At 45.2% G+C, this 12,984-nt stretch overlaps 1 protein-coding gene across 2 annotated transcripts in view; it reads right to left on the reverse strand.

The window, feature by feature from the left end:
* GRIP2 (glutamate receptor interacting protein 2) overlaps window positions 1-12,984 on the reverse strand; it is a 289,298-nt gene that overhangs the window by 235,240 nt on the left and 41,074 nt on the right. Inside the window, exon 1 of one of the 2 annotated variants that reach the window (XM_074913849.1) lies at window positions 11,701-11,786. The exons of the other annotated variant lie outside the window; for it this stretch is intronic. The gene's annotated coding sequence lies outside the window, so the exon portion shown is untranslated. Of the gene's footprint in view, window positions 1-11,700; window positions 11,787-12,984 lie in introns of those variants that run through there. 2 annotated transcript variants of the gene reach the window in all.

Consider the following 12,984-nt stretch of genomic DNA (forward strand, 5'->3'; position numbering starts at 1 on the left):
GTGTTCAGACAGATTATAAACCAGTTTCACCATTATCAATCATAACAGTGAGTTACTCAGCCCAGCAAAGAAACATCAAACTCTTTTGTTTAGTTTTGCTACACTTGAAGGAAAAAGCCACTGAAGTGTTCTCAAGAAGCACTCGACAGAGAGAGGGATAAATTAAACTCTAAATAGAAATCGAAATGTGAGAGCAGAGTTGTCAGTCACTGCAGCTTGTACAGAGGTTTATCAGTCAGCCCCAAGTTGGGAGAAGCCAGAGGCTGAGTCAGGCAACTGTTTCAGCTAACAGCAAAGGTGTCGTGCAAAACAGCAGGGGAACAGGGCACCGCATGAGCCATCTTACTGTCTCCTATCACTGGAGAGCTTCAGCAGTTTTCAACTAAAACAAGGGATACTCACACAAAAAGAAGAAACCAAAACCAGAAAAAAAGGCAGACACCCCAACTTGAATTGCACTGCCCATGGCTCCCAGATCGCCTGGTTGCCACTGACTTTCTGCCACGCTGTTCTAGAAAAATAGGGGAAGTTATTCAGCTCCTCAGCTCAAATCCTGACTGTGAGATTGAGGCCCCTGTGAGCACCAGTGCCTGGCTCACCACCACACCAGGGCAGGAATTATTTCAAGAGGGTAATAAAAAGTCCTTTCTTTGCTGCCAGCTGGTCAGCCAGTAGCTCACTGCACCGCAGGTCGTTCAGGTTGCCCTGATGCTCACCCAGCCCATTGTGGGGCCATCAACCCCACAGACCTTCACCAACAAGGTGCAAAATGTATCTGCTGCCCATCTATCACTTGCATCAGTTCAGCAGACGATGGTTCTGTACCCCACCTCTGCCCCAGCCCATGTCATTGATTCCCAGCTCATTTGGGCTCTGACTTCATGACTCATTCAAGCAACAGCAATGAAACAGCATCATACTCCCACACAAAACAACTGCAAATCTCCCCCTCCTCAGACACACACACCTTTGGCTTTCTCTCTAGAGAAGCACCACCCTTTCCTTAAAGCCTTCCCTGGCCACTGAACAACTCCGTCTTTCCAAAAGCTTCAGTTATACCTCGCAATCCTCTATTCCATGCTCTGCACCTAAACCCAGCACCACTCCCTGCGACTCAGCAGCTGCCAAATCCCCCCTTCCAGCAGCAGCTGTGTGTGGATGCTCCTGCAGAGCAGCTCTCACACCCGTTCTGCATTTTGTAAGGGGTGCCAAGTGTTTGGGAATAACCGACAATGAATTATATTTATAATAGTATTACAAAGCTTCAAAGATTATCTCTGTGTCACATTCTTGAGTTACAGAATCAGGTTGGTTTTTAAATGTGAATCAAGACAGTATACAGCCTGAGCTCACTTCTAAGCCTTAATGCACGTTCCCTGGAAGGCCAAAGCACTGGTAACCATAAGGTACAATACAGGGCAAAAATAAAGAGAGGAAAAGCCATGAAATACAGCACCCCTGGAGCTCAATTACTTCTGACTCATCCTCCCAAACAAGTTCTTTGCCTCCATAAATCAGAGGGAACAGAAACACTCGTACTGCTGAGAGAGGGTAATTATTCCTGCACAGTGTGAGGGGAAAACTCACATGCTAATAGTGCCAGCTCATGAGACTGTGCTGGTGTTGACAGCGAGAAAAACATGCTTTTAAAAGCACAGAGAGGCCCACTGCAGCCTGTATGACAGCACTCTGTCCCACCTGCACACTGCGGGAGAGGCATGGGACACCCTCCAGTCTGCAAACCAGGAGCCACAGGAGGACTCAGAGCATTGGGACCTCCACAGGAACAAGGTGACTCCAACCTCCTTGTTAACATTCATCAGAGTTCATCATGCTCACTTACTTCCACCTGCCTGCACCAGGAGGGACTTGAGCTTGGTTGCTCATCAGAGAATTAGTGGAGCATCCTGAAGAAAGGGCACAGTTTCAGGTGTCATACAATTTTCCAGGGCTTTTCCTTCAAAGCAGAGAATTTAAGAAAATCCAGGACGTTTGTGACCTTTTCTAAGGTATGTAGGTTTTGGTTTAGGAAATACTGCTGGTCCACAAGCAGCACAGAAGAGAGCTCATGACTTGGCTTGTGCAGATGCCCTATCGAGCATGCAAGAGCATGTTGTTAAATACCTTCTTTGACAGTATCCCATACACATCACCAGGCCAGTGGGTTATTATATGATATTGCAAATCTTATGTGCCTGAAGTCTCTTATCCTGGATTTATTCAGATTTAGAGAGAATCTGATCAACCAGTAATTATCAGCTTTTTTTTTTTTTTTTACAATTTTTTTTTTCTATTAGAAAAATTCAGAAAAAGCCAGTAACAGACATGCCTTTGAACAATTAAAAGAAAAGCTTTCCTGGTTTACAAGTTTGGCCTAATAAAGTAACTTATATTCTGGTTTTCTCAGAGGGCAGAAGTCAGATTTCCTTGGGAGTACTGTAACCATAATGCTCCCACCTGCTATGCCAGCTACTCCTTGGGAAAGTGCTTCTGTCTGGCAAAGTCTAAAAGGGTATTTTTAGGCTTGCAGCTAACAGCAGGACATCACAGGAGCTAATACGTGAGAAAAAAGAATAGAGAGTAATACATGCATTTCTAAAGGACACTGATAGTAGAGATCATCCAGTATTTCAAGGCCAGAAAAATGGAGGCAAACAATCAACCAAAAGTGGTAGATCCAAGTCTGAATAAGGGCCTTTCATTTAAAAGCAATTTAGGGTCTAAATAAATGGCTGATGTTTTGAAAAATGTGTCACAAAAGCACCATTCAAGTCCTCTTGTCCTCCCCTTCCACATCACCAAAGTAATTCTGGGGGAAAAAGTTAACAGCAATATGAAAAGGGGTAAATCTAAAGAGCTTAAGCCTAATGGGAGAGCAATTGCAGCCCCAGCCTTGTACAAAGCCAGATATAGCCAACATCCGTGAGCAGACAATAAACTCTGCTCATTGAAACGCTAATTTATTTTCAGGGCAGCCATATGTTCTCAGCATATACAAGAATCAATTCAGATGTCTTTACCATGCCCAAATGCTAACAAAACACCAGGCAGGATCTTCTAAATAAGACCTGGCATCTACCTGGCCCATTCTGACCCAACCCAACTCTACTTGATCCTCACCATCAAGACCCCAACTCACATTAGAGACAACACATCTGCTCCTGGGGCACCTAATGAAGAGCATCATGTTGGCTATGGCCCTGCAGCGTGTGCCCCTCATGCCAAAGCCAACCTTTCAGTAAGAGGGCCCTCAGCCTACCCACACCAAGTGGCACCAAGAGACAAGACAGCATATGGTCACATTAATAATTGCACAGCCAGGTGAAAAGAAGATTTTCATAGTAATCACATGGAGTTAGGAGGTCAGAGTCTGAGCAGCAGACAAAATAGCAGTGTGCAGGGGGTGTAGCCTAGTAACAACACTACAGTAGCAACCTCAGGGATAATTCATGAAATGCAGCCAATTATATCAGAAATAAAAAGAGACTTCAAAAAAAAGCCTGACACGGTCTGCAGCCCTATTGCTGGCAGGCACTCAGATCCCAGAAAAATTTTATTCCGACATAGTAGCACTTGCCCTGGGCAAGGGAAAAGAACCCAGCTCATTCTGACCACTACAATCTTTAAGATATCTGTCCAGTTAGAAAATTAAATTAATTTGAAGACTGTTCCCCCTTCCAGAGCTTCCTTCAACCTTATGTTTTTATTAACAGAGATAAAACCCAGATACACTTCCAAGAATGGGATCTCATCAGCTTTGCTTCTTCAGTGCCAGCATGCCATGATGTGGATGGTGATGAGAAGCAAAGCCAGTGGAGTCCACTTCTCCCTAGCCCCACTCTGAACAGGTCTCGACGAGGTTAATGGGGACAGAGCTCAGCATCACATGTGCTCCCACAATAAGGCAGGTCTGTGAGACATCCAGGTCTCCCAGGGCACGCGCCTCCCAAGACCTAGGTGCTCCATTGGGATGAAGTCCCATCAGCCTCAAATGAAGCCAAAGGTGTTGTCAAAGGACTGATTTGCACCCATGCCACGAGGACAGGACAGCCACAGGCTGAACAGTGGCACTGCAATTTCAGTAAATATCAGCTAGGGAACAGCATGAATTACCATCCTATTGTGGTACATAGAAATAAAATCAGTTTGGCACCACTCATGCACTCACCCTTTCCTCTCAGCAACACCTCATTCTCCCTTGAGACCTCTGCCAATCCACCGCACAATTAACCTTTCATTAAAGGCTTCCTAGACATTTACAAAAAGGCCACAGCACTCATGATTAGTATTTCACAAGCATTGCTACAACTACATATCCTGGTCTACACTCCTCCTTGGAAGAAAAACTTACAGTCCCACCCTTCACCAGATGCCCCTTTGTACCAGGATGGAGCTGGACCACCAGAAATCACTCCCTATTCACCTTCGCTGTCTCCCACTGTTTTTACAGCCCACTGCAATATTTCACCTTAGCCATCTCTTTCTCAGTTTAAGGAATCCTGGTCATCTTGAAAACTCCTGGTACAAAACCTCCCCTGTATCTCTCATTTTGACCCTGCTCTGAGCCTCTTTCCAGTTCTCCTGGTGTGTTCCAGACCCAGGAGATAAAGCACCAGGCCATGCAGCCACAGCCTTACACAGATGCAGCATGTTTTCTTCCCACTGCCTTCGCTAATAACTCCTAATGTTCAATTTGTTTCTGATCACTGCTGAGCACTGAGCCAACACAACCATAGAGCTCTACATTATAACCCAGGACCTCAAACCCCCAGAGCCTGCTGGCATCTCACAGCTCATTGCCTTGTGTACACACAGAATTACTTTTATGTGCATCACTTCACATTTTCCTACCCTGAAATTCATCTGCCATTTTAGCATCCCGTCACTCTGTTTCAGAACATCCTTCTGCACATCTTCACACTTTGCCTGTCTTTACTACTCCAGTTTGCTGTGCTGCCAAAAAACTAATTTCTTTTATTTTTTTCCTTTTTCAAGTCCCTGATGCATATTTGAAGGATCCAAGGTCTCAGCATGAGACCCTCAGAGTTCTGCTGGTGAATTCTCTCCACCAGGAAAACTCATTATTTACTTCTACTCTCTGTTCATCTTCTCTTTACCAGCCTTTTTTGTTTTGTTTTTAAGTAAAGACCCTCCCTCTCTTTTTCCACAGCTGCTTCATTTCCTTAAACATCTTCTGTGAGGAACCTTGATAAATGTCTTTGAAAAATCCAAACAGACTTTATCAGCAGAGCACTCTGCTCCACTTGCTTCTTAACTCCTTCAAAGCAGGATTTTGCCCTGTGCCTTACCCTGTGTGTCTGTAGCTGTTTTCTCACTTGAAAGCAAATTCTGAGTTTCATAGGACACTATTGAGGGCAAAGCTTTTCTAGCTTCAGGTGTTTTAAAAATTCATGGAAAAGGAAAAATTGTGTCCCAAAGTGCCTCTTCTGTCATCTCACAAACACTCATGGACCTGTCTTCCCTTTAAGCAAGACAAAAAAAATCCTTGCTCAAACATAACTATCAATACTAATGTAAACCTTTTATCTTGTATCTCTTTCTTCACTGCCTCAGAGAGTACAGGCTAGCCTCAGTCTAGGTTTAATAAAGGCTGGTGAATGTCTTACTACAAATATTTGTTTGGGCACTGACCCCGAAACAAATCCAATTCATCCAGCTGCTGATTCAAAGAGCATTTCAGCTTCTAAATACACAGATCCCTTTCTGCAGATGCCTCACTCTACCTCCCGTCTCTCGCTGAGCTTTCCAAACCCCTTTATCACAATTCTCTTCACAAAGCTGTAAATCAATCTGCTTTTGTGGGCTAGGGTTTTCTAAGTATTCCCAAGGGAACTAAATGTCGCAATTTACTCCGGATTTAGGTATTTAATTTCCATGGACCCCACTGGACATGCCTAACTGTGTTAACAGTCGGTTCTTCAGCAGAGCCTGTGAAGGTCCTACTTTCAGGCACCACTGGCAAGCTGACCTTGATGTACAAAATAAACACATGAAGCAAGAGGATATCATTCACACTATTCAGCATTACAGACTCTGCGCCTTCCAGTTTGGGTACTGAAGAGTACCTCTGCCTTTTGACTCTACAACATTGTGTATTTCCTAGTGGTTTTGGCTGTCTCACCCTGATCCAAGACCACCTGCTGGTCAGTACTCCCCTAACACCCCCTTTGGGGTCAGCTCTTGGAGATGCACTGCCCATTCTGCAAATGTCCCAGGCTGAGGACGTGCCTCCTCCAACACTTGGCAGGACAAAGGAGTTCAAGATTATTTCCATGTCAACCACCACCAGAGAACATGCACCACAGCAAGCTATAAAAATGAAAACAGCAGTGGGGCTGGATAGAGAAGGAACAATAGCAAAGAGCAAGGAAACCACAAGAAGAGCCCATTGCTGATGGCACGCCCCAGGACAGAGTCCAGCAGGGAGAGGGGGAAAAGAGTCTGAGCTTCCCACGCCCAGTGGAGCTGTGGTAGCTCACCAGGGTGGCCGCACACAGCAAGCTGATGTTTCTGATGTGCCACTGCTGCCACAGACCACAGAAATGGCAGATGGATGGGGAAAGGCACTGTGCCTGCCCTGAATCCCACCATATTTAAATGCAAATGAGGTCTGAAGAGTTTTTTAACAGGCGAAAATTTCTGTTGACACAAAATGCTGGCCACTTAAGTTTCTGCTTGTTTTCCTTCTTGCCCATGTATCCCTCAAAATTATTGTACATAAGTCAGGCCCTTCTGCAGAAATTACCATTTTTCCCTAGAGTCACATAAAAGCACAAACCTAAGCTCTATTCCAGAATTTGCAAGAAAACATTGAATTATGCGATACACAGTAGGGACAAAAATCTTTTCAGAAATGTTTACAATGCAGGGCAGGCACCTTTCTGTTAAACACACATATAAAGCTCACAAAGTGGAAACGTATTTCTGTAGTGTAAGCACAGGAGAGAAACGTGGTTTGGTGGCTTAGATCTGAGAACAGGGCAGCATCCCTCACATAAATCTATTATGTCCAAGACTCAAGCACACCCTCCAACATGCATCCAAGCACCCAAAGTACACACAGTTGGACCCCACGAGCTGTGTCATTTCTGTTGCTCTCAAAGACCAACTCAAACCCAAGGACTTCAGAGAAGGCTCCAAACATGGGCTGCGCTGTTGCCAAAGGGTTGCAGATCTCAGCAGACATCCCCCCTCCAGGGTAATGGGGTGCTTCCAAAATTTCTGCACCATCAAATAACTGGTAACTCAACATTTCTTGTGTCCAACACCACATTTCCCAAGGAGCAGGCATCTCAACATCCACCTCAAATGAAAATTTAACAATGGTAGTATTGTCGCATGGATTATTCTCCGTGATTTTCTAGACCACTGATGGTCTGTAGATTGTAATTTGGTAATCACTGGTCTGTGGGAAGTTGTTACAGCAAATAAACACAAGGGTTATGTAATATCACCCTTTATTGCCTCCCTCAGGGAAGATAACGCAGAGAAGGAAATGAGGCTTCCAGTATTGACAGATTTCTTTACCAAACTTCTATCTTTGACAACTTCCCACTTGGTATGCTGCCACAAATGCAGTATGGAATAATTACAGTGCTCCCCCTGCTTCTCTCCTCCCCTCTTCAGCTAATCGTGTAAACTCTAAAAGCAACCATAAAATCTGTGGGTTAAGCAAAGTTGTCCTAAATGTGCCCTTCGGACTTAGCTTTCCCTGAAGCATTATGATAATTTGCATGTTCACATTCAGGACGTGACAGCACGCCTGCAGCCCTGCAATACTGCACAGTCAGTCTTCTGCGCTAGATGGTTTGCAGCCACCCCCAGCAGCGCCATGAGGATGGCAGAAAACTTCAGGCAGAGCAAAACCTGTATGTGTGTGTCAAGGAGGTAAGAGCTTGAGGCTCCACCCCCACACATTAGAAAGGAGAAGCAGAGAGTCTCATCCTAGCCTCCCATCTGAATATATTCTTTGAAATTCACTTCTGATGCATGACCTTTAGTGTAGAACGCACTTCATACACACCTCCCCTTCTATTTTTACTATCAGCACTGTTGATGATAGCTGAGGTATTTCACATGCTTTCATCAACAACAAAAAAATCCAAAAGGAAAAAAATGAAGATATAGATAGCATAATTTTGACATTTGATGTTGTTATTTAGCCATAATGTCAACTTTACTAACTTCACATTTTCTCAGCAATGATCAGGCACGGGGATCTTTCTACATTAAGAAGTAAATAACATGATTCAAAGAGGCTTTAAGAGTGTACAAATACACAGAGCTCTCAGATGGAGAGGAGAGGGGACCTTACCTCACAGTGGTGTCTGCAAACCTTTAGAATCAGAATGGTTAAGAGGCATGCAAGGTGTGGTAATGAAGTCCCAGACAAGGGCTGTAAAAACCTCACTCACATGGCTTCAGAAAGCAATGTTGCCTCTCTCTCAGCAGTATGCAAAGACCACTAGCTCTGTATCAAGGGTAAAAGTACACCTGAACTTCTTTCCCCAAAAAGTGACAATTCCAGCACTTCCCCCGAGAAGAGATACTTCCCAAGCTGCAAATGCAGATTACAATCAATGGAGCTGATGGCAATTGAGGGAAAGAGGGGCAGTTCATCTCCCAGCCCATGAAATTGCAGACTGCCATCAGAAGCTATTTCCTTCAATTCAGAATATTCCCTCCCTTTTTCCCCTTTAACAATGGGCCCAGAAAAAGCCAGAGACATCTGTCAAACCCAGATGGCTCACTTGGAAAATGACTGTGTGTCTGTTTATAAGGAAAGTGATAGAGTCAACAGAGAAGGGTTGGATATTTATGTACACTGGAAGCCGCTCATCTCTGCAATGACAACTTGAACTCACTCCCAGCTCCGCTGCAGGCGGGACGAGAGAGCTGCTGCTCCACTGACGGACCTCATTTGCAACGGGCTACATTCAGGGAACTCATGAGACCATGTGGTTGGAATGCTGCTCCTTGCATCGCCGAGGTCTCACAACACTCTAACCAGGAAATTCCCTTCAAGAAAAAGATATCCAGAGGATTATTCAGTGACTCTGCACACAGAAGCAGCAGACTACAGGTCCTGGGCTCAGCTGTACATAATACGTAATTTTGCCCTTTAAAAGAAAAGGGGGAAGAAGATAAAAAGGAAACATAACTCCATACTGAAAAGAGTAATTTCCAGGGGATTAAGCTATTGTGCTATTTGCTCTTGTCTATTTTAGCTGCTGCTCAAGATGTTAACCTCACTACTCCCAATGAAGCAATGAAAACAATTATTGTGCTTGGCAATAGGATTTGCAGCTGAGAAGAAATGCGTATTAAGGAAGGAGTGAGGAGTGCCACTATGAATAACTGCTCCCAGTCCTGACAGCATCCTATAACCAGCAAGAATATATTGTACTTCAGGCTGGGTGGGCTGTTGGACACACACAGGGACAACACATCTGCCAAACCACAAACTCTCCAGAGGACAGAGCGTAGATGGCACAGCAAGGAGAGCTTTACAAAAGAAAATTGGCATGAAGAGACCCATCTTTGCTCTGAAACCTTCATTTTTACCTGCAGATGCTACCAAAAGCAACAAAACCCGTGACAACAAAACCACCCGGAGAAGCTCAAAGCCTGCAAAGTGTCCCTCTATGGCCTAAAGTTACTTTTCTTCTAACCAAAACTTGCTCAGTTTGCTGGAAGATGGGGAAAAAAAAAAAAGCTTCATCTGATCCTGGGGGGGACTCTGATCAGTGCAGTACAGACGCCCGCATGGTGTGCTGGCTGCGGGCACCACGCAGTCAGAAGTGCCTGGTGTTCAAGAAGGCAAATGAAGGGGATCCAAGTCAAACACAGCCCACAGCCCTAATGGCCTTTCAAAAGCCCTCACACTGTCGGCCAGCAATGCCAAGTAACCACACTCACAACACCATCACAAATTAAGTGACTTCAGTACTTGCAAAAGGTGCCACGCCGACACAGTTCAAAAAGTAAAGCAGCTTGCTTAAAGACAGAGAAATCCAGCAAGTATCTTTCTTTTTTTCTCTCCATCCAACCTCCCCACCAGTTGCATGCCTCCCTGGCCCTCCACTAGCACACCATATCCTTTCCTACACACACCATTAGCTCTTTAAGTAATCAGAGAAGCAGCTTTTGCCATTTCCACCAGGAAGCAGATACAGTGACCCTCCACCAGCACACGTGTCACTCCAGAATTAACAGCAGCCACATACCCTCACTCAAGGACCCTCACTCTGCAGAGTCAACCCCCGGCAGGCATTGGTACCCTGCCATCCCCAGTGAGTCTCCAGTCTGTGCATCTTCCACCAAGCCAGTGACAGGCAGGCCAGGACATTTCATTACATCTTGCCTGTTTCCTTGCTGATTATTAAAGGGCTTACAGAAAAAAGACACTTCAGCAGCTTTGTTGACTCCTGCCCAACTGTGCAGCTCCCCGTCAAGCTCTGAAGGCTGCTCTCGTTCACCTCAGCACTGCTACTTTTGCTGCCCATTCAGGGGGTTGCAAAAGGATCATGCAAGACACTGCCTCTATAGAAAAGGAGTGTTTTACAATATCCTCTTCCCCCTAATCTTGCCAAAGAAATAGATCCTACTATATTTCCAAAAAATTTGTCTACTTTGGGACAAGAGCATCAATCCAGCAGGGCAATTGCTGGAGTTACCTGTCAGGTGCCTGCCCAGTCCTTCATCTTTCTGCAGTACCAGGATAAAGGATTGAGTTGCCAATAGCAAAATAAGGGCATTTCAAAGCATGCTGCAACAGAAACTATTTATTCTGGCCACCCTGCTTCTGCACTGTGGTACCATAGCTGTGGCACAGGCAGAGGCTCTGTACTTCTGTCCCAGTCACAGTCACTAGGGCAGAAGGGACCCACCATGCCAGTACGTTGAGGCCACCCCATGGCCACCAAGAAAGAGCTCTGCAAAGCCTCCTCTTCTCTCCCAGCACCAAGTTACTCCCACATCCCCTAGCACAAGGTCCCCAAAAACCACCAACAAGCTGAGCCCACAGAGTACAGATCCTACACATTAACTTCTGAGGACAAAGGAGCTTAGGCCTGCAGAGTTAAGTCCAACTCAAAGAAACATTTATTTTCTAGGTAAACTAAAGATTCACTGTTCAGGATCACACTGAACTGAAAAAATGAGAATTCCATTAACTAATCTAATTTAACCTGATCTGTTTGAATTTCATTAGATGTGGCTGCACTGGAGACTCAGTAATGAGACTCCAGTACGTTGGGATCCTGACTGCTTCTAACTCAATCTCCCAACGTGATGCGGACAGCTGTGATCATCCTAATTAGCTGCAGAACCTGTGATGTACTTCAGCTGAGCTCAGGGTGAAGAGAAAAAGATTAAAACAAAGCCAAATGAATGAGAAAGCACCAGCGTACTTGCATACAATTTACAGGATGGGAATAACACACCCCATGCATGCAGATGTCTTCTCGTGACTCTGGTGGGGGAGGGTATTGCATAGGAACAAAGCGTCTCCAGGTAAGATCAGTTAATTAGCTTGATAAATTAAAGGATGAGACTGAAGGTAAAAAAGAATTTTCTTATTTAAATAACCCCCCACAAGTTCTATCAGCCATTGGAAGTTATACACCAAAGCTATTTTGGAAAACAATCAGAGCATTGTTATTTCTAAAGTTAGCCTACCTGGTTGTTATACATATAGAGAAATCATCACTCTTAAATTTGTCAGCCCTCCCACGGAGATCAAGAGGATGCTGGTTTGAATAAGCAGCTAGACAGCCTGGATGGCAGCATTTGGTCCCGATCCCTGCTCAAGGGTGACTAAAGGCCCACACAGCACTCTCCTTACGCTGCAGGCACACCAATCGGGTTCAAGCTCTTGATCAGGGCACATGTCATTTTAGATTTGTGTCAAAAAAACCCTTTGAACTTCAGTGCCACAAAGACAGTCTGCAAAATAAGTGATGTGTATTACTGTGCCCATAAATGCAGTTGTATTGGAACAGGAGAAGCACAGGCAAACCATGGGGAGGATTCAAGCTGCCAGTTCTCATGCCGTGACATCCAAGGAGGGCTGACTCAAAGCCACAGAGCATCTGACCTGCTTCAGGAAGGGATGAGGGTCCTCCAGCCAATAAGATGGAAACCAAGATTTATGGTGGCAACACCAAGACTCATCTTTGAATCCAATACTTTTTTTTTGCCAAACTAGAGCAGTTTGGGAAGAGGATGGGATGTTATGAAATTGGCTGGACTCTGCCAAAGGACAAGTTCTAAAGTGACAGTTGGGCCACTTCCCTGCCAATACACATATTTGCAAGACACATGCAACAGTCCCTTCACGCTCTGCACCTCAGCTGCCTTTCCAGGTCTCCTGCATCTCCTCGGGGAAGCCCACCAGGACTGCCCACAGAGCCTCCCCAACCCCACTGAGGCACCTGCAGCACAGACACCTCTGGAAGATTCAGTAGTCCCAGCCAGCTTCTTTGCTCGTCTGCAGAATAATTACAGAACCTTTAATGACCTGAGGCAAAGCCAGGGCACTGCAATTCTTTTGCAGCATAAACCCTTGTACTTTACCTTCACTGTAGCCCCCGCCAAGCCCAGGAGGAACCCCTTGCAATGAGCTCATCAGGAAGACACAGAGGTACAAATCACCCCAGCATGCTCCTGCCTCTATTAACGCCTCCTTTGGAGCCTACAGCAGTGGGGAGCTAGAGCTGGAAAGCTGTGCAGGAATATATTTTGCTGTGAAACAGCAGGATTTAGGCAGGGAGAAGTTTCCTCCTGGCCTCTCCCCTCTTCCACAGCCCCACTGGCACTCAGAATAGCCTGCAGAATACACACAGAACTTGAAAGAAGCATCCAAAGCCTTTGAGAAATACAACCTCCTGCAATTTAGAAACACTAAGTGCACCCAAACGGTGTGGGGGAAATTTAAAAGCTTATTTATAGCTGGGAAAAAAC

This window comes from Athene noctua, chromosome 10 (genome assembly GCF_965140245.1).
Source record: "Athene noctua chromosome 10, bAthNoc1.hap1.1, whole genome shotgun sequence".
Taxonomy (NCBI): domain Eukaryota; kingdom Metazoa; phylum Chordata; class Aves; order Strigiformes; family Strigidae; genus Athene; species Athene noctua.